Raw genomic sequence first — 23,671 nt, 5'->3', positions numbered from 1 at the left:
ATTTTTAGAGCAGCTCTGTAGTTTATTAGAAGTTTAATTCAGGGGAATTCCCAAAGGAATGTGTTTGACTCGCAAATCGTGAGTTATTCCAAGTATTCATCATAGCCAAATTATGCAATGCCTACCTGACAACTAACGGAATTCAGTGAGCAAATATCTATTGATTTCGTACAGCTGCTTGTCATACTGCTACAAAATATCCAAAGAAGTTTTTTGAAATAAACGATTTAAAGTTTATCTTTTCTTAGTATTTTTTTTAAATAAAGTCGGATGTCAACTTCAATCCAGTCGTGTTTTACTCATAAAATGTCATCACAAACTAATTGCTAGTCGGCTGCGATGCTAAACGGTTTTAATATTTCAAGCTTTTAAGCAAAGTTTATAAATCTTGCCATAATAAATGCTCAACATCAAGCATCCATCAGCTAACTGATTTATTTGGGAGTTTCAGTGATGAAGAATTTCAATTTCGTTTTCTGAGTAGCAATTTCGTATTTTTATCATTATTTTATTAATAGCAAACCATTTTCTGTAACTTATTAATATTTATAAATAGAACATTTCTGCCTACAAAACCAACTATTTATTATATGGACTTAATATTAGAGTTCTTGAATGAAGGCCATTTGACAGAGTGTAGTGAGGGGGAACTATTTTTGGGTAGGTATTCGCGTTTTCGGGCAATACTCGTAGATTAGATTTGTAGCCTGGACGGCAGATAAACGACCTGTTTTAGATTGAAATATTGCTTGATACAAATTAAAAACCCCTCACCTACATATCCGTGGGTGGACATCCTAGGGCTAAAAATGATGAGTATTTTAATTTTTCCAACAGTCTTAGTCAGTGGCAAGACTTACTCCTTACTCGAAACGACGCAACTCTATTCAAATATGAACACATTTTGTTCTAACTGGCTGAAAATAAGCAATCGCAGGTTTCAATATTTGTACAAAACCTACATTTCTAAAACCGCAAAGGCAACTCATCACAAAATATGATTTTTCAGTGGAAGAACGTAAAAATAAACAGCAATTATTATTTTTCCATTCCATTTTTGTAACGCTGGTTGGCAAAACAAAACGTAAGCGACAATAAAAAGCCAATATGTGACGAACTGAACGCAACAAACACGGTCTGATCGACATGGGAAATGTTTGTGGAAGGCTGTAAAGGTTCTTAAAGTCTACGTGATAGAAGTGCTATACAAATGGTGATTTGAATTTAACCCTCGGGAACGGTTGTACAGTTTTTTTATGATTACCAAGGCAGGTATTTGACCGCAATCGCACCTGATGTTAAGCGATATGCAGTCTAGGATCTGCCCTGTAAGTGCCTATTCACTCTCGCCTTGAAAAGACCCTGATTATAGTGTTCGGGAAAGATAGCAGCTGGCAGCGAATTCCAGTTATTTTTAACATTTCCATCCCCATAAATACTCGTATTTCATCATCTCAAAAGGAAACAAAAAGGGGAAACATACAAAATTGTTCCTATTACAACTACCTACATACATAGGCGCCAAAGAGTTTACTTTGACGTGCGGTCGTCTCATCGTCTGCTACATAAAAACGAATTCGGCGTAGTTCCAAACAATACTAAAGGATAACTTAGTCCAAGAATAAATCCTTTGTAACGTGTTATTGCAGGAACTTCTGATCCGTATCTAAAAATATCTTCACGGCAAACGACAAACTCATTTGTCACACATAATTTTTGTCACACTTGCATTATATTTGTCACACTTACACTATTTTTGTCACACTTACATAATTTTTGTCACACTTACATTATTTGTCACACATTGACGAGTCTTTGCTTATCACAGGCGCCATTTTAACGAAAGGCTTTAAACGGCATCAACGTGTAAATATTGGAGATAGTGAAATTTTCCGTCAAAGCGATGAAATTAAATCTCAAAGTTTAATCATGTCCAAATAATGTTTCAGAAGCCCTGGGCTTTCTGACTGCCTAAACTTTTTTGGCTCTTAATGAGATTAAGTTAGGAGTTCTGAAAGTTTTTTTTATAGATCATACTTTGCTATAGAAGAGTCGCATGGATATTATTTTTGAAATATTCTGTACACATACCTTACCTACGAGTATATCCATATTATTAGACTTCGTTCGCGTGGGCTTCGTTAATTCATTATTTCACATATTTTATCCTCCTTCCAAAAACTGGTATAAATAAAAACTATTCTATTTATAGGATCAAAGAAATAAATTGGCCATTCAGTAGACATTAGCGAGAAGCTTCCAGCACTTGCTATAAAAATACATTGTTGTTTGAATATACAAGTAATAAAATTGTTTGTCTTCAAAAACTGAACTCCGGCAATTTCAGCCGGAGAATTAAAAAAAATCATTTCACACTTCAATATACTCGTATGTACCTATGTACATACATACGTAAGTACGAGTAGGTAGGTACGTACGAGTATGTACTTGGAAACCTGGAAAACCCTATACATAAAATAATTATAGCGGTCTTGGTTGTAAATACTTATAAATAAAAAGCCCATTTGCTGCTTCAATAAAACCACAAGCAGCTACCTGTTAGTTCGTAAACACAAATCCTATTTGGCAGCACTTTCTGAGACGTGTTCTGTGATGTTCTGAAACTGTTAACGACCCGAAGTCTACACATTCTGGGTAGAACTTTCAAATTAGGTAGGTATAAAGGCTTATACACGCCCACCTTGTTTAAAAACACATAACTAATTGCCCATCTTTTGTTTTAAAGGTAGGTAAAGGTATAAGGATCTTGTTCTAATTAAGTCACATTTGTGTTGTTAAAAAAAAAACTTCAGTCATCTAAAGTTTCTACATTCACGGCCAGTTAAACTTATTAGTTCAAATTTAAAGTTCGTGACACCCAAAGTAGCCAAAAAGTCTGGTTGTGTTGTCAACTTTTTGGCCACTTTGGGTGTCACGAACTATTTGACGCTGACTGTACATCCATAAAGCTAACAGTGTACAGAATTTCAACTTAAGATTTCGCTCACACGGTAAAATGTTTGATTGCCTACGCCCTACGTCATATCATTTCATCAGTTTAACGGACCGTGTGTCCCCAGCTTTAAAATGGGCAAAGCGATGTGCAATATACTTGAGTAACAAAAATTTGTAGCCTCGACGCGATGGCAATATTTAACAAAGAAAGGCGAACTACAAAATGGAATGCAGTAAAATATACTCGGAGTCACAAGGATTTAGATCTAAGACACTAATATTTTGATAAACATTTCAGTCTCACAAACAACAAGTTTTTTTCAAAGATTCGTAGTAATCTATGAAAGAAGCTTTTCATCTACCTAGACTCCGCTTTTCGTGTATTTGACAAAAGGCAACCACAAAAAAGCGATCAATTTAATTCGTAATTACTTAGAAACGAAAATGATAGCTAAGAAAAATAAAACCGATGTCGGATGATAATATTTTTTTAATCTCTGCTCTGGGCGTATTCCAATAAAGTTGATGAAAAGTTTCATATTCAAGATAAAGGCAAGGATTCATTGAACTCAAAGTACGATCAATCACTATGGAAGATCAGGCTGCGGGCGTTGACGTCTTTCCCGACTATTTATGGTGAGGCGACAAGTTAAAGACTAGGTTGGATGCACTCAGACCAATAAAGACAGGATTTCAGTGATTAAGTCTATAAAATACTTCTACAACTTGCTTCGTTGTTGTTATTGTTTAGTTTGAAATCTCAAACAATAGACAATGCTTGAGGCACTCTCTCTTTTACATTATTAATTAATTGTGTAAAAGTTGAGCCATCCCAATAAAATTAAATGTTTATGATTTGAAATTGATTCATTTTATGACTATTTTGTGGTACATTTTTGTTGAAGTTTTTACTACCATTTGCCTCGTAACTGTATCAGTAATCGTTAAGACAACCTCTAGCTAGAGCACTGTTCCTAGCTTAAAATAAAACGAATGCTTGTCTGATATAGACCGGCCACGACGCCCAGCTGATCTTAAGTATTCTAGGAATCTAACACCCTTATTCACAAACATTACTATGAGGTGTCACAGTGCGCGTGGAGCCGTGGACGCACAGGATGTTACACTAACCAGTCACAGAGCTCTATTCAACGCTGTGCGTTGGATTTGCTGCTTCACTTAAGCAAGTATCGTTTGTGAATACGGGCGTAATGGTTTTAGACCAGCATCTGTCTAGTTTCAAGGACTGCCAAAATTTTCTATACAGACCTGGACAGCTCGCAAAATAGAGAGCCGCTTGTAGAGCCATTAGGATTGTATCTAACATTAAAAGGCAATAAGATTAATTAAACCCAGATAGTTTGGTCGCTATCAGGTAAATCATCATACTTAATAGACACTTTAATTTATTTGGTTTGTAATGGCTTTCATTCTAATTACTTGAGCAACCAAACAACTACTAAATTATTTGATAGCTGCTTAAGATGTCAAATAATTAAAGTTAAAGTTGTTCTACGTTGCACCACCTTAACTTTAAGGTTGAGTTGCACCACCCAAATTTGACAATAACTATGACGATAACCGTTTTTTTTTTGTATAGAGTTTGACAGATATTTGATGTTTGTCTCAGACTAAGATGGTGCAACCCAGCCTAAAGGTATTTATTTATAACAATAACCGGTGTTTTTACATGGAATTTGAAAGACTTTTGACATGTTATAGCTAGTGATAGTGTAACCCAGGGTTAATATTATAAATGTGAAAGTTTGTGAGGACGGATAGATGGATGTTTGTTACTCTTTCGCGCAAAAACTCCTGATATTATTTTGTTGAAACTTTTCAGCATTGTCATTTACCAAAATATAGGCTATTGTCGAAATAGTCTCTCAAATCACTGTAGCTATGTAAATAGTAAACATAAAAGTATTATAAATAAATCTGACAATAGCCTTTACAATAACGAAGCCAAAATAGGAAGCCGATCGTAACTTAATTAAATAAATAAATTTAACGATATTGCTATTGATGGGTAATCCTCTGTGCCTGAAGAACGAAAATGTTTATAATGAAGATAATTAAGAAATTGGGTTGGCTTAAACTTTCAAGTACCTGACTTACAACTCCCAAGATATTTTAAAATGGAAAGTAAGCAGTAGTCTCGACAAATTAATTGTTCGTTCGTTCATTTCAGCCAAATGTCGTCTAATGCTGAACAAAAGCCGCCTCTGTGGCTTAGTGGTAAAACCGCCTGCTTCAGACGCAGAGGTCTCGGGTTCGATTCCCAGTGGGGGCAGATTTTTCTGTTCGGTTTGGTTGATGGTAGTGCTTGTTCTAAGTCCGCCTGGCTAGCTACCACCATCTTACCTAAGACTGTCCCCAAAACAACAATGTTAATTGTTGTGTTCAGACAGTTAGAGGTAAGATAGCCCAGTTCCTCCGTGGTTGAGTATTCCGAGTGAAGCTCGCTTCCACCTTCGGCCTGATCATCACTTACCATCAGGTGAAATACAGGCCAAGAGCTTCCTCGTTGTGTATAAAAAAAGGTCTCCTCCAAGGATTTCCATTACAACCGGTCTTGCATCGCCCGCATCCAGGCGCCTTCCGCGACTCTCACCAAACCGTCGGTCCACCTAGTGGCGGGCGGTGCGTTGTGTGGGCAGACACAACGTCTTCGGGCCCGTGCCATGGAAGCCAAATAATAAACAAACAATAATATAACACTCTACCTAACTATTCAAGCAGAAAAGAATCATTTGTCTTCGTAACGTAGCTGCGTAGGTCTAAGATCAAAAAGTAAATACAAATTCTGCCTCCCTGACAATGAAATATTACAGAACTTGACAATGATGACAAATAAATTGTACAATTTGAAGCTAGAAATTATTTTGCATTCTTCTTTAATTACATTACTGTGATTAATTAAAAAGGCATTGTTTTCACACAGTGACCATAAATATTTTGTAAAAATCCACAAATGTGACAATGTAATAAACTATTATAACTTTCAAGTTGAAGGTATAAGCAGCCGACCTAGCATTCAGTTTCACTCGTCCTAAAGTAGGATCTTGACACAATAATTATTAATAAATTTTATGTAAGATCTTGACACAATGTTCTTGACAGACAAATCATATTAATACATACGAGTATGTAGTCATTTGGTAACTTTGGTACTAACATTAGATGTTACAACAAACGAAATAACAGAATGTTACTGTGATTTTATCGTCTCTACAAACGGCAGTAAGCTTTATAATTAAGAGCACTTAAACGTTACCGCCAAAAAAGCTGTTATTTTTTATTTTATTACACCTTCCAAGCTTACGAAAGCTTTGGGTCTGAAACGGTAGATTGCGAATCTTATTTGCGATATTAAAATGCAGTAAACACGCTCTCTAAGGGTTAACTGGGGATTCGATTACAGACTTCAGAAAATGAGGGTCATCTCCAGAGAATTACGGACGGCACATCAAGCTAAATACTGTTGTATCTTGTGTAGTTGTGTTAAGGGCTATATTGCAACTGAAATGTAGAGTTTGAAGTCGACTGTAACAAACCCGACTGGAGTTTGTCTAGGTAACCCTGAGCACTTCTGGGGATTGTAAGGTTCCGGAAAACTTAAGCTTACAAAGTTAACAGTAAGGAAGACAATTTTAACTATTATTGAGTGACTAAATTCTTGTCACCACATTTTGAGTTTCATTGAGACAATATTGAAAACAAAAAATTTTCCGTCTTAATGGTTCTAAACCCAACTTGTAAGTCTAAACTTACAAGTTTTTATACTTTCTTGTGACACTTCTACCTACTTGTACTTGACAATACCTACTTGTCATTGGAGGACTCGCCCACTGCGCTTTTAAATCTTGTAACTAGAGAGTTTTTTTGTCAAGAACGAGAAAAAAATTGCCAGTTGTTCATTTCAGTTAGAGGTGTACCTATTAATAAGATAGTAATACTATGTAATAATTTATTTTATATAAGAGAGACATAATAAATTACAATTGGTTCATTCAATCAAGCCGTGAAGAAATTAACACTACGCTGACTTAACTTAATGAACATAAATAACGGCGGGAATTTTATCGGTTCGGAACATGCCAGAATCTTAATGAAGTAAATTACGCTGCGTCGGGGTTGAGAGTGAAGTGTAACCGACGTCATTGATAAATTAATGTGTATCTTACTGCGGTGAATTCATTACAGGTCAATTAATAAGGCGGTTTAAATTAAGCTACGTAAAGCATATTTTTGAATCACGTATCTCCCTCTCACCCACTGGGACGTACCCAGGGCCCCGCGATCAAGAGGAAGTACGTCTTCTCACAAAAAAGCGAACACTAACATTTTTTGTAACACAAAGTGAACATTAACATTGTCACACAAAAGTGATCACCAACATTGTCACACAAAAGTGAACATTAACATTGTCACTCAAAAGTGAACACTAACATTGTCACACAAAATTGAACACTAACATTGTCACACAAAAGTGATCACCAAAATTGTCACACAAAAGTGAACACTAACATTGTCACACAAAATTGAACACTAACATTGTTACATAAAGTGAACACTAACATTGTCACACAAAAGGAAACACTAACATTGTCACACAAAAGTGAACACTAATATTGTCACACAAAAGTGAACACTAACATTGTCACACAAAAGTGAACACTAACATTGTCACACAAAAGTGAACACTAACATTGTCACACAAAAGTGAACACTAACATTGTCACACAAACGTGAACTCTAACATTGTTACACAAAAGTGAACACGAACATTGTCACACAAAAGTGAACACTAACATTGTCACACAAACGTGAACACTAAGATTGTCACACAAAAGATAAAATTAACATTTATACGTAATTGCCGATTTTTTTTTGTAAAGGGCCCCCTTGATCCTTATGCCCCTAACCGCAGTAGGTTATTGCGAACTATTAAGTTTCCCCATTAAATCGTTTGCCAGCTGTGGCTGTCTCTGCCGATATGCTCCGAACCACCTAAATATCCCGGGATGCTATTTATGAGCCAGCGCGGCATATTACCACACAAATTCATACGAACAATAGGGCTTCTACACAACACGTTTCCCGAATACGTAATCTCTGTCATGCGTGACGTTATTCAATATCAAAAATCGCAATTTTTAAAATAGTTAAAAATCAAGGAAACATGTAGGTACTTTGTTGCTAGATGGCAATAGCGGAGAGCCTATTTTGTGACAAAGTAACTTCACAGCTTCACTATTTCAGGCAATCCCATTGGGAGCTCTTTATGCACACTTCGAATCGAATAAATCTATCCTCAAGTTGTTTTGAAGCACTCACAATACAGACAATGGTAAAAAGTATCTAAGAGACGGAAAATACATTTTATTCAATTTAGACTTAGGGACTTACCTACTATAAACTTTTCAGTGTCGTTTCTAAGGCTGATTTACATCACCTAACTTTAATCATAACTATAACGATTGCAGTGCTTTTTGTATGGAGTTTGACAGATTTTTGACGTTTTTTAAAGTTAAAGTTAGTGCAACTCAGCCTAAGACATCATTTTGATCGGAAAACGACAACTGCTAAAATCTCGACCATTTTAAAGCACACATCCCACTTTAATATGACAAGCAGGTTCCATATACGATGTGGATATTCCCTCGGTAATATTTTTATTAAAGGGGAAAAACCACATCGACGCGACGCGAAAGAACAATATGCAATATGCGCCCCGCTAAGGGAACGTTCAACAGCGTCTTGGGCTTCTCCTATGTCGGAGGAGGCGAGAGCCTTATACCTACTGTGTTTTTCTAGCTTTTTAGAAGACACCAATACATTGTACCTCAAATATTACCTAAAGTTTGTATCTAATGGAGCGACATTGTCATCTTGACAAAGCTCCTTAAATAAAGAGAAAAAAAAAGGGAACGTTTATTATGCGTCAAACCACAAACTTGCAGAATGATGCTTCAATTCTTATTCCATGGTGTAAATTAATTAGTTTTATTTATTCAGAAACATTAGGACAGCTATCGTAAGCAAAATTCTAGCTCCATGTTGGAAATAATTAAAACTAAAGTTCGGTGCAGCTGCTGCATCCATTTATTTTTCTAATCAAACTTAAAATATGCAACGCTAGATAGCAATAGCTTACACAAAATAAATGTCAAAGGTGCACGACATGCAATACAGCAGTTGAATAGAGCGAGTGTTCGGATCACAAAATCAGAATTACTTATTTTTCTAATTTAAATTATTGTTCAACGTTTAATTCTTCACTGGATCTGGATTTATCCTTACTTGGTAGTTACGAAAGTCTTACGCTAGACTTAACCTCCGAACAATACAATGATTCGGTCGTTGTGTGTTATAGGACGAAAGGTTTAAACTTGATTCAATTTCAAGAATAGATTAGCCTTTCATTATTTGAATTTCAATATTTACCTACACCAATTACAGTACTAAATCTACGACTGAAATTAAATCCAGTTTTGAGGTCTGTTTTATTGTATGGACCTGAGTGTAATAAATAAATAGATTTACGTTACATATTTTGCATAGCTCGCAGAATTGCTAAAATCAAGTGGCAGTGGGCGGGGCACATAGCTCGTAGAGACATTGGCCGTTGGGGCAGGAAAGTTCTCGAGTGGCGACCACGGGCTGGAAGACGTAGCGTGGGCAGGCCTCCTACTAGGTGGACCGACGATCTGGTAAAGGTCGCGGGAAGAGCCTGGATGCGGGCAGCGCAGGACCGTGCATTGTGGAAAACCTTGGAGGAGGCCTTTGTCCAGCAGTGGACGTCATTTGGTTGAAACGAACGAACGAACAAACAAACATATTTTACGTAAAAGTTACGCGGGAAGAACCTGGATGCGGGCAGCACAGGATCGGCCGTTATGGAAATCCTTGGGTGAGACCGCAGTGGACCGGTGGACGTCATTTGGCTGAAACGAACGAACGAAAGAACATAATAATATTCAATTTCCAACATAAATATGCCTACCGTTTTATGTCTTATTCTCGTTCTTTGATATTCGCTTTATTAGTTTGGGACTAGATGATACTGTGTAGGAAATGTACCTACAAAATATTATTTTCTTCTCTCCTGTGGATAGTTTTAGCCAGGCCAGTCATCTTGGTGGGATATTATTAATTCTATTTGCAGTAGTCGCTCGACCTTTATTTTGTCACTACGAGGAAATCTCATAATCAGACACCCACATATAGGGATATCGTTGTTATCTTGCCGGTTGGCACTGATTGCTATGGTGCCGAATTACGAGAACTACTCTCGTAAATATCACTTATTTCCTTAAAATTTGAGTATGACTAATAGGTCTCGTACAACTCCATCACTTTCAGAGTGAAAGTTGACTTCTTAGCACCTTCCTCCAAATTTCCCATTTTGATGAAGTGATTCAGTACTAGACACCTGACACAGTGAACTGAGTTAGCGTAGCAGCCCAGCATAGTGTTATGGGACAACATGGGAAGGCGATAGAGAGAGACAAGGAGGTGAAGATAAAATAGAAAATCAGATAAATAAAAACAAAACAATACCGCGACTCATCCACGAGTCAAACGGGATCAAGTAAAATCAAGTTGCGACGTCGAGGCGGAAAATAAAGCAGTTCGCCTCCACTGAGTGCTCGCTCATGAACACTCAAGCGTAGCGAGGCGAGAGGCGTGGGCGGCCTGGCCTAGTCGCTCGTGCTAAGGAATGCAAATTCAGCACCGTCAAAGTAAAAATAAAATATTTTCTTGACTTTTAAAGGTTCTATTTGAAACCCACGTGGGACAAAATAGAGTGTGATAATACATTTATTAAAGGGATTGAATTATTGTCACAAGATATCAGATCAAACGACCTTTTAAATGCAGGAAGACATTGGATGCAGACCGCTACCATTCGGAATATCCAACCAAATCTGGATATATTGGGGGAGGCCTATGTTCAGCTGTAACTGAAATGATGATGATTATATCAGAAAACATAGGTCTTAACCTAAACCTAATTCCAAAAAAATATTGCTACCCATTTCACGATTTTTGTCAGTTTTGAGTGGTGTGCAATAAAAAGTTTTGAGTGTCGGTTTATGCGGACCTAAATGTAGGAAATTATTACCAACCCCAGACATTCCGAGTAATCTAAAGAAACCACCAGGGCCATAAAAGGTTGCCTACATTACTTAAATTACCAAGAGCAGCTCTTTCAGTCGGAATGAAATGCAAAAGACGCCGATGTAGTCCGTGAACCCGCCAAGATTACGGCATGTGACATTGACATAACGATAAAATTCATGGCACACGCTTGAAAAAGCTAATTAAATTCCGGTCAAACTTTAAAGTTATACCACGACATACGTGGCATCATTCAGCCCTTCTTCTTCTTGTCGTGTCGATAACAAACCTATACAGTATCAGCTCAAAACTCCGCTACAAGAGTGGCGTTGTCAGTAGCATACATTTTTCATTTCATTTTGTTTTTTAAATCATTAAAATATCTTCCTGCGTGGGCACGCTGGGCATGACATCATGTGCTTCATAGACTGCCTGAAATTCAGCCCTTAAATCTTAAATAGACTATAATAGATATAAGTCAAGCAATTATGGAGCGGGCTCACGGACTAAGCGAGCAATGTCTTTTTTCTTCATGTCCCGAAAACTGGGTGATAAAACAGAAATTGTACGAGTACATAAATGAACCAGAAAATATGTATAATATACGAATAAATCGCAAGTTCATTGGTGTGAAGGCTTCTGTAGTTGGGCGACGACGTATTCACGAGGACTCATTATTTACACATGACATAAAGTGCGCTCGACTAGAAAAGTATGTGAACTTGAGACATATTAATATCTTGCAATCTTGCTGTGATGTGCCACTTGGGCTCTTGAATTGAATCACATTGCAGATAATCGTTAGTCTATCTGGAACGACGCCCACATATAAATATCCAATCATGAATATATATGCTTGTGTTTGAATATAGAGCGTTTCAGAGTAAACGCATAAAGTAAAGAATGTGGCAGAATTTGATAAGGTTAGCCGACATAAATCTGACAGATTTTTAAGTGATATTTCATTAAAACAAAAAAAAGGGAAGATCAAATCTTACTGGATCATAGGCTGGGTTGCACCATCTTACTTTAACGGTAACTATGACGATAACTGGTGCTTTTTGTACGGAATTTGACAGATTTTTGACGTTTGTTAAAGTTAAAGTATGATGATGCAACACAGCCCTTTTTAAGGTAAGGTTCAATGCCAATTTAAATTATGGTGTCAGTTTAAATTATGACAAAACATGACGAATCCAACAATCTGCCGGATAAACGTATAAATTGTGTGACAGAGTTTCATCGGCGCCATTGGGTACGGTCCCCTCAAACCGCCTAAACAACATACAGCGAGTAAAACAGCCATGGTTTACTAAATGTGGCCGCATTATAGGAACGATGCGTCATCAAAGGCACAAACATTGACAAAATGATAATCTCCTCTTATGGGTGCCATTTTAGAAATGTTTTGTTACGTTTAACTCCAGTAAAATGGCACCTTTCATTTTTATTTTTAAACTTTTTAAGTTTATTTTAAACAAGAATTCAGTAGAATTTAGTACGAAATACACAGGTACATGTACATTTGGTTAGAGTTAAAATTAACTCGTAACTTTTGACAATGAATGCAGTTTGTGAAATTAATGTCCAACAAAGCATTTTGATATGGCAACACTGGAACGACTGAAGAGTAATCCTTCTATGCAAAGTTAAATGTCGCGTGTAGAGAACTCCGCTATTTTGGGGTACACGTGAAATAACGGATAAATCCCAAAATAGAATGTTTGAATGGTCAAATATGTTACGTAATAGATAATACCGTTGATAAAAATAAAAATAGCTACAACCTCTTTTTGTCGTTAATAGGGTATTTTTAGCTACACTGAAAGAATTTTGGTACAACATACCTAGCATTCTTACTAGAATAAGGTACTTTTGAAATGTTATATGTATTATTATACTAGCTTTTGCTGCCGACCTAAATGTAATGTTTTACATCGTAATACAAATAACTGTCTCTACATTTTAGTTATTTCGAAATAACTACCCTTTAACTCTACATGGATATGTTACTAAATCACGAACGAACGGGCTGTGTATTGAATAAATAATTGCCATTTTCCCTTTATTCAGAATACGATCGCACCTGCGGGCACCGGCTAATCGCACAATAAAATATAAATCGTTTAATAAATACACCCCGATGTATAGCAAGATAATTGTCACTTAAACCTTTTTACGTGGAAATCGAAAGTCGTGTTAGTTACTCCACTTATAACTCAAGAACGGCTGAACCGAATTAGCTGAAAATTGTCAGGGAGGTGGTTTAGAGCCAGGAGAAGGACATAGGATACTTTTTATCCCGTTCGACAGCATTCCGGTGTGACTTGACATGAAACGTCAGTCACTATAAAACGTGGTATAACAAAAAAGAATCAGACTTGGAATAACAAACCACGCGGGCGAAGCCGCGGGCGGAATGCTAGTTTACAATATAATTTTCTTTGACGCTCGTGTCCGTCCATAAAAAGGACAAAAGTAGAAAAATCACTTTTATTTGATTTCTTATCTGTGTCCCTATTACAAATGCGTAAACCCCGCTGTAAAACATTCAGAGGGTAGGTACAAGGTGCCGAGGCTAAATACGTTTGAAGGCAATGCAAGATTTGCCGCGACAGACGGGCGGCAAGCGGAGATAAGACAAGATTAGCATGTCAATGTCAGCTGTCAGGATGACGGAACGGATACAAGTGCGGCGTCTTCTGTTGATGCAGTTACGTGCTATTTTGCAACAAAAATGTTGTAACATGATTTACATGATGCGTCTGACAGCTTAATTATCTTAGGCTGAGTTGCACCACCTTATTTTATTTATTTATTTATTATTCAATATTGAGCAATTACATATTTGATCCAAATAGCGTCCTAAATCCTCTTTAGGTTTGTCTAAGACACTATCCCACCAAAAACATTCTGTAAAAAACTAGCCAAGTCTCGATGGAGCTGCTTGTTTATCTCTAAAAAGTAATGAAATCTAGACAAAGTCGTGCCAAGTCTATGGTTCTTTACTGCGATTTCTTTTTTATTATAGTTAATGTTGTGTGACTTGGCCGTTGAAGGGTACAAAACCAGGTGCTCCATGACACCATTGCACCAATCTGTTGCCAGAACCACTACCCATTGACGATGGAAAATTGCCACTTGGAAAACGTTGATTTAATAACCAGTGAATTGTAGGCTTAATAAAGCTGCGTATTTTAATAATACTTATGCATAATTATTGATTATCTTAATAAAGATTGTTCAACGGCCAAGTCACACAACATTAACTATAATAAAAAAGAAATCGCAGTAAAGAACCATAGACTTGGCACGACTTTGTCTAGATTTCATTACTTTTTAGAGATAAACAAGCAGCTCCATCGAGACTTGGCTAGTTTTTTACAGAATGTTTTTGGTGGGATACGCTCAAAGTGCTAGCGCCATCTAGCGGTGAGCGGTACAGGCGAACACCACGGCGCCGGTGTGGCGCTAGTAGTATTGATTATTATGAATGTGGTGTTACTCCAGATCTTCGATTTTCCTAGTTTTTATAGTTTTCCCTTTATGTGGCCATTAAACCCTAACTCTGTACCAAATTTCAGCTCTCTGAGTTAATGGGAAGTACTAGTTCTATTTTGATGATCATCAGTGAGTGAGTGTCATAAATGCGAAACTTTGCTTTCGCTTAACTTCGGAACTAATTGACCTACAGACTTGAAATTTTGGATTTTAAGTGTGTGATTATAGCTTACTAGATGACGAAAATTTCTGCGTTCTGGTCTTATCTAAAGATTCTCAAATAGAGGCCTGAAAATGCGGCGAAATGGTTCCAGTAAAGGATGGTACGGCAGTGTTTGCTTCGCGCTCGACTTGGCGGGGGCACTGCCGTGCCCCCAGATTGTTAGCCGTAACTATAACAATTACCGGAGCTTTTTGTATGGAGTTTGACAGATTTTTGGCGTTTGTCAATGTTATAGTAAGATGGTACAACCCAGCCTTAATGTCATAATGAATACACGCAGCGTATTGTAAAGTCCTCCACAAATCAGAATTCATGTTTGTTGTGAAAGCACAAAAATAACATTTGATGCCAAAAAGTCTTTGATGTGCCGTTGTCAGTATCTCACAGTTTTTTTTTAAATCTGCAAATAGATTCGGATGTACAAGTATTTTATGAATTCTGAAAACATCGCGGCTGCATCGTGAAAGACACGAATATCCGGCTAAAAGCAAGTTTTAATTATGCGTATTTAATATGTACACAATGTTCCCATTATGTGGTGTAAAACCACTTCCAAGATTAACATTTATTAAACTCTTTGGTTATTGAGAATAACGTATAAATGTTCGATATTTTTAACCTTTATTAATTCAACAGAATAAACACTGGCAGCCCACAACGTTCGCCTCGAATGTTCCAGTAAAAAAATATATGAAAGTCAAAATCCTTATTATCTTTAATTTATTATCTCTGGTAATAAACTACCAGACTTAAAAAAAACGGTATCTTGAACTATATAGGTAGGTACAGAATCTTTTGATGCTGATTATTCGATCAATTAGAAAAAAAATACTTCTAAGGGTCAGTATACTTAATTATATGTACTTCTATGGTTCAGTATAGTACTGAAATGTTAAAATAATTAGTTTTACAAGAAGTAAACGATGCCCAAAGCTACCCAAACTGTAGGCCGAACCCTAGTCTCTCTCTCAGTATTTGTGATCCATGCCGCGAATTGTACCGACTCTTTATCGTCAGTTAAAAAGCGTCAGTCTACACAGCCCCAGCTTAAAGCAGGTCTTAAATATTCCTGAACTTAACTAAACTTGACGGTTACTTGAGGACACTCAAAACACTTAAACTTGATGTGGCTGGCAGCCAGCGCTGGTAAAAAAGAGCTTGTTACTTTAAAGTTGGTATTAAAAGAAGACATCAACTACACTCCGCGGACTTCTTGTGTAATAAAAACGAAAAGATTTCACTAAGTTTTTATTAGAGTAGGATTATGTTAACAATTTGAAGCTACTTGTATGTTATATGATATAACGTCAAGATCATAACTAGAATGAATATTTATTTGACTAAATACTTCTAAATAAGCCATGTTTGTAAATTAACACGAAACGGACAAACAAACAATTTAAGAAGAATTAAATCCAAATTAATTCTGATGCCATGAAGTTATAATGTATTTAGCTTCATAACAAACATCATAATAACTGCTTCCCGGTAATTCGTTTTACGTTGTTCGCTAATGCGATAACAGGTGACGTGAGCTTTAAAATGTTTTTGTCATTCAAACTCGTTTTAAAATTATGGTTTATTATCATTTAATTATTCGCCTTTGAACATGATACATTAAAATAAAAAAAAATAAAAAAATAAAAGTCAAAAGTCTGTCAAACTCCATACAAAAACACTGGTTACAGTTATTATAGCTACAGTTAAAGATAAGGTTATTGAACTCAGCCTAATCTATTTCTATGTAACATACCTATTATTATTATTATAAAAATGAATCGCAAAATGTGTTGGTAAGCGCATAACTCAACAAAACGCCTGGACCAATTTTACCAATTCTTTTTTTAAATGTTCGTTGAAGTCCAAGGATGGTTTTTACTTCGAGAAAAATTCGAATAATTTCCGAGAAAAATTCAACCCCTAAGGGGGTAAAACGGGGTCCACGCTTACGAAGTCGCGAGCGGCCGCTAGTTGATTATAAAAATATAAATAAATCAGCGAACAATTTGCCCTCCACGGGATTCGATGCCGCAACTATCTTACTCAGCCGCCGGTAATTTCAGGTCATTAATTACGAAGTCGGGAGTGGAAAACAGCCGTCGGCATACGTTACCCCCGCGAAGAGTGGGTACAGTCAACAGTACTTACATCAGACTATAAATTTATTTGTAGCAAAATAGCACTTATAACAACGACGTCAGATGCCACAGAATTCAACTTGTTGTGCTGTCGTCTGTACTTCAGTTTTCCTTCCTTTTTATTTTTTTATTACATAAAAGCCTGACGAGCGTCCATCACAGACTATTGACTAGACAAAACGAGTCGATTTCAGCAAGGTATAAACACAGTATTACAAATGACCCTGTATAAATGACCGTCAATATAAATGACAAAAAAGCGAACTTATATTTAAAAAATTAAGGTCCAAATTAACCTGACTAGATATTAACTCTAAAACTGGGCTCTGGCTATCAATGAATGCATAAATTATGTTAATCCTCCTGAAGGTCGCCATAACTAATAAATAAGTAGTTAAACTGGTTCAAGGTCTCACCAGGAGTCAGCTCTGAATAGTTTAGCAAATATGGCACATCTTAACTAATTTGTAGTTGTGCGAAAATAGGGCAGACCTTGAAACTACGTCTTGTCAATTATTAGGTACTACCAGCTACTCGTATGAGAGCAAGCACCCAGTCTTCATAACAAAATTGTCCCTGGCAAATTATATAGGTTTTCAACTAAGTAGTATATATGTTACGGTTAATGTGATAAAATGAAAATTATTAATAATAACCGGTTATTATGAATAATTCCCGGCAGTCGCGGTGAAAGTGATAAATTAATCACATTTAACAGTGATTATTTAATAATTCAACCTTAGTACTAACAAATTTCATAAAAGAGAACAACATCTTGTGTACATGTTCGTGTACAGCAAAACTTTTAAACGTTTTGATATCATATATTAAATATAATTTGGCATAATGAGTTTGGAATGTTTCTTGCATAATATTACTTTTCCATGATGCCTATAACATAATGTTTTGATTTAAAGTGAAAAATAGGTTAAGGTGCGGATATACACACATAAATGACCTCATATTAATCACATTTACCAAATCACGCGGTAATTATTCATAATAACCGGCGATTATTCATAATTTTCACATTTATCACTTTGACCGTAACATATACATAAATGGGACATGTTTCTGCCATAGAGCCGAATCGTATACAATGCGACAAGAGTCGTAATGTCCCCATACAAATTGAAGTCGGAAGACTCTTTAGACGTTTTGCAAGAAGAGTGATTGGAACCTCGATATGAATCGCCTGTGCTATCTCTCAAAGGGGCCTTTCAGAGAGAAAACACGCTGACTACTTATGCCGCTCACAGTCTTATAACAGTCATACAAAATACATAGAGACATCAACTTAAATAACACATAACAAAGATGAATGCGTTCTTCACAGCGCACAGAGCTGAAAGTCCATTTTTAACAAGCCTCTCACCAAAAATTCACGACACAAAATCCAAATACGAATGGCATTGTAACGCGTTAAATTACCGCGTTTATGACTTCAGTCACAAAAGGGCCCTATTGCAAAATTGAATGGGACTTTCCCTGAGAATGACGTGATTAAATAGTAATGTATTTCGAAGAAATGAGACGCGCATTCTGAAAGGTTATGACCCCTAATGTTTCGTGAAACTTATCGCGAGCAAAAACTTTGGAAGAGTAACGCACAAACTTGCAAAACTCGTAAAGATGTGCTGAATAAATCAAAATAAAAGGTGCACACTAAATCTGGTGCGGAGGTATTTCTGTTAATGATCTTTTCTTTGAATACCTAATTTCTCCGAAACGTGGAACGTGACTGTAAAGCTAGCCAAACGGCTAAACGTCACTCAATCAGTTAAAGAAAGGTCAAAGTTTGTGGTCTCGGAAGAAAGTAAATCGGCAGTAATATTTTGGCCATTACTTAATGGATCGCAAAAGAAATGTTTTACGAATAATTCATGATCAACACCATTGATTTAAATAGCAAATTCCCTCTTAAAAACGTTGGCAGAAAAAAAGTATTACTTGCATACCTACTTCACAAACTTCACATACAATTACCTAGGACAAGAACGCTCTTTTACCCTACATTTTAGGGTCTACAATCTGATCTTATTATTCTAGGCCAGGGTTCATGTTCCGGCAACTTTTCCTATTGTTTTTGTAGTGCGCGCCACAGGGTACTAATGTCTAGGTTTTAGCGACAAAGGGGGTGGCTGTATCGTTTGCTAATAGGGGCTATATTGGAATATAGGCTCTTGGCCCTTAAAGAGGTCAAAGGCATAGTTGTTATGTCCCTCTTCCTGTAAAAAGGAAGGTTTCTCTGAAGCTAAAAATTGGGGCACCTTATGTAGACAAGTACTATTTTTATTCACAATGAGGAAGCTCTTGCCCTTCATCTCACCTGCTGGAAAGTGGTGAACATGCCGAAGGTGGAAGCGAGCTTCAAATACAGTCCTGTGAAAAACTGTAACATTAATATTAAGTGATAGTTCCATCATATCAAAATTATGGTAGAAGTCCTCTCTCGCCCTCTCGTATGAAAACTATCTTCTATTTCTTTGATCTATTTGTAAATTAACTAACAAGCAATTAATTTCTACGAATTATTTATTTCTCATTCATAATTAAAACAAGTTGGCACTGCACATAAACACGATCTTCTTAGAACAAATAATTGGCGAACTTTATAATTCATTGAAAACAACTCATTAAAATGTTTTTCACCAATCAATTAAGCGTTAATTTCCGATGAAGAAACCATCTAATCTTTGTTAATTAATGTTCGTATTATGCGTTTTTCCACGAGCTGTTGACGGGTAAGGGGAATGTGATATTTAAAAAGAGATGAAAGGAAAAGTGACACTGACATGTCAAAAACACAATTTAATTCATAACGCCAAGCCAAGTTCTACGTATTCATAAACAGGCACGAGCAAAATGTACTTTTACGTCGCAGACAGGTGGTTAATTGAGTGGCAGTTCAAAAGCACTAAAACCTCATCGATGAACGTGTTGACAGCTGAAAAATAACCCTTTTGATACGGCTGTAGCTTAATACAATCTGGTGAATCTTTAGTGAAGTTTTTGGCTAACCAGATCGCTAACTGTTAATCAAAAAAAATACCTACGGTGAATTAAGCACAATCAACTATTTATATTTGATCTTAGGTACATCATCGTAAATAAGAAACTCCTTTAATAATGTTACCTACCTGGCAAACAGTTTCAACTGAATAAACCACTATACAATTCAAAGCATTTAGTTCAAAATCACCAGCATTCATTCCCGCGAAATTCGGGTTTGGTTTACTCAAACCGTCGGCAGTGAAAGGGTTAAGCAAGCCTATCGGGCACACGAGAGCCCTCTACAATGTAAGTGGAACACGTCTTTATGTAATTAGCGCTAGAACTCTTAATTATTTTAGGGTGTAATAGATGTTTTGTGTAAAAGGAACTGCTAAATATTTCCTTGTCAAGTGTTTTTATTAACATAGTGTAAGCAATATGAACCTCCACCTCAACATTACATATTTGACCTTCTAAAGTCAGTTATAAAAACATAACCCTCCTTCTGGCGCTGTCTGGTAAAAACTAGCTGACCCAGCAAAATGTTGTTTTGTGGGTATGAAAAATACTTTAACGTCCTATTTTCAGACCTACTACATTACACGTACTTACTTAACATAAGAATCAGTCAAGCCGTTTTGTCGGTGTTTTGTTACAAACACTGTGACACGAAATTTTATTATTAGATGTAGGTACTTAAGTACTATACTAGAATAGAAGAATTTATTTATTATGTTATTCTCGATGAATATAGATTATAGACGATACTGAATTTCGTTGAAATACACAAATTACTAAAATCATAACTCTGGCTTTAGCTGGCTTTGAGTATAAATCCGATTACCTACTAAGTAAGCTCGGTGCATTAGAATATATCCGATAATCAGAGCGTAATATCGACTAATTGCAATCGATATCGCAAGCGTAATCTTTCTATTGATTGTCAGTATCGTATCAATGTGATAATTTTCGAGTGCTCTAGGACTGTAGTCCCCGTACTAAATCAATACCACAGAATAAATAATAGTAGTACCTATCAATACGTTCAGATTTTACAACCATTTGGTTAGGTTAGGCCTTTCAATTTGCGATAATCTTTATGTTGAAATGAAAGCGTTGATTTGGTAATACAACGTGCTCCTTTTGATTTCCTGGAACTCTAGGGTATTAATAAGACCACTTCAAAGAATGGAATGGCATTACATTTTTTGTTAAATTGAACAATTTTTTTCGACTTATTTTTTCATACGAAATTATTTAAAATCTTAATTTTTCACTGAAATAATTCATAATTTACATACACTTATCAATAAAAAGTCTGCACAAAAAGACTAGGTGACAATTTTGAAAAAAAAACTAGATTGATGATACTATAATCTAAATCAACTAGGTATCTTCTAAATCTAGAATTTACAATATCTTCAAAAATATGTTTTTAGAAACACATATTCCTAAGACTCTTTAACTGGTTTTTATTTATAGAATATACCCCTAAAATTTCTGGAAAACAAAAGGAACACGTTGTATAATCAGAACTCAGATCAACAGCACAATCAACAGTAAATCAACCGACACTTGATGTGGAAGCATCCATGACCAGAAACAGAATGGTGTAATTAGTGAATCACGCTTAGCTTGTTCCGTGATGGAGGGCGGTGACGTCATGAATTCGTTGGCTTCTCTGAGCTGAGATATTAAGATTGACAGCTCAGAATGTACAGTCGCGGAATGAAAAGGTTCGTCACCTTAGTGTCGGTTTTCGCTTGCACTAGGTACTGTAACAGTCAAACCTGCCAACATAACAGTGCAAGAAACAGTGCTGCTAACATTTAAATAAATATGACGTTTGCTGACGAATAAGGTTTTGCTTGTTTATTTTTCTATCCCATCAGTGCAATGCAATGATGACATTGACCAATTGACAATAGTTTTTTTAGGGTTCCGTAGCCAAAATGGCAAAAACGGAACCCTTATAGTTTCGTCATGTCCGTCTGTCCGTCTGTCCGTCTGTCCGTCTGTCCGTCTGTCCGTCTGTCCGTCTGTCCGTCTGTCCCTCTGTCCGTCTGTCACAGCCGATTTACTCGGAAACTATAAGTACTACAGTGATGAAATTTGATGGGAATATGTGTTGTATGAACCGCTACAAAATTATGACACTAAATAGTAAAAAAAAGAATTGGGGGTGGGGCCCCCCATACATGTAACTGAGGGATGAAAATTTTTTTTCGATGTACATACCCGTGTGGGGTATCAATGGAAAGGTCTTTTAAAATGATATAAAGTTTTCTAAAAAACATTTTTCTTAAAGTGAACGGTTTTTGAGATATCAGCTCTCAAAGTCGTAAAAAGTATGTCCCCCCCCCTCTATTTTTATAACTACGGGGTATAAAATTCTAAAAAAAATAGAGGTGATGCATGCTAATTAACTCTTTCAACGATTTTTGGTTTGATCAAAGTATCTCTTATAGTTTTTGAGATAGGTTGATTTAACTGTAATTTTGGTTAAGTTATTGTGCTTACACTGAAAACGATGGCTGAACCTTATAAGATAGATCAAAAAATATACTACAGTATTGTACACCTTTTAAAATCCGCGATGATATAAAATCTTTATAATGTAGGTACTTTTTACGAGAAATATTAGCTTATTCAAGCAATACGCCATTAATCCTTATCCAGTAATGTACCTTAAATACATTGTGCATTTGATAAAGTTTAATATTACAAATGTGATTGTTGAGTAATAATAGGTTAAACATATCCATCGAACCAATATTTTTAAAACGCGTTAATCCTATAGATTATTATTACATCGATTCAAGAAGATCGGTCGCTCGCTGCGCTGCAGCGCGTGAGTTGCGGGGCGTGGTCTCGCGCGGGAGCGGGGATAAGATAGCTAACCGCGTCGACCCGAACGGGCAGACACGTGAGGGCAGACGTCGTTGTCACTTGTGCGCGCTAAGAGAATTTCATCGTTCCCATTTACTTCTTTCGCAAGTCGAATTTGGCGTTGAGACTTTTTAATATTGAATTGTACCTATTATAAAAAATAAGTAAGTAGGTATACTGGTTTAATAGGTGCTATTAAACCGGTCACGTACTAATAAATCCCCCAATAATATAAATTCCTTTGTTTTTGGTGCAAATTTTAGTGTTTCGTAGCAGGTTTTTAAAATTTCTAAAGCTTATTGTATATCATCTAACAATGGATACTTTAGATAATACGTTTTCCTACATTCTGAATTATAATAACTATATCGAAGATGATGTGGTTCGCGCATTTCATGAAAAGTTACTTCGGTGCACATCATTTAGACCGCGTGAGCTAGAATTATTTCAACACCCTGAACTGATTGAACCTGTACCTAAAAATGAGACGCACCTTCAAGTAATTTATGACGGTGACGTGGGATTAGTGGGGCACTGGAGTTGTATTTATTTATTTAATAGAAATAATAATGGCAGGTTGAACCAACAAGAAGGTTTTAGTTTATCAATCATAATAATCTTCTTGACAAAATAAATCGTCAAACAACTTTGATCTGAATAATTTTTGAACTTTACTGACGAACAGTTAAAGATTATTTTCTCTAACTCGAGATTATTCTGTAACATAGTTTCAAAAAGTAATATGTGCTCGCGATTCGTTGAAGGAATCAATTTGAAAACTGACGAACCTTTTCATTCCGTGACTGTACATTCTGAGCCTGATTCCTACTTACCTGTAAAGGCT

The sequence above is a fragment of the Ostrinia furnacalis genome, unplaced genomic scaffold (genome assembly GCF_004193835.3).
Source record: "Ostrinia furnacalis isolate ACB-3 unplaced genomic scaffold, ASM419383v2 OfSCF7340, whole genome shotgun sequence".
Taxonomy (NCBI): domain Eukaryota; kingdom Metazoa; phylum Arthropoda; class Insecta; order Lepidoptera; family Crambidae; genus Ostrinia; species Ostrinia furnacalis.
This window is presented reverse-complemented; position numbering follows the sequence as displayed.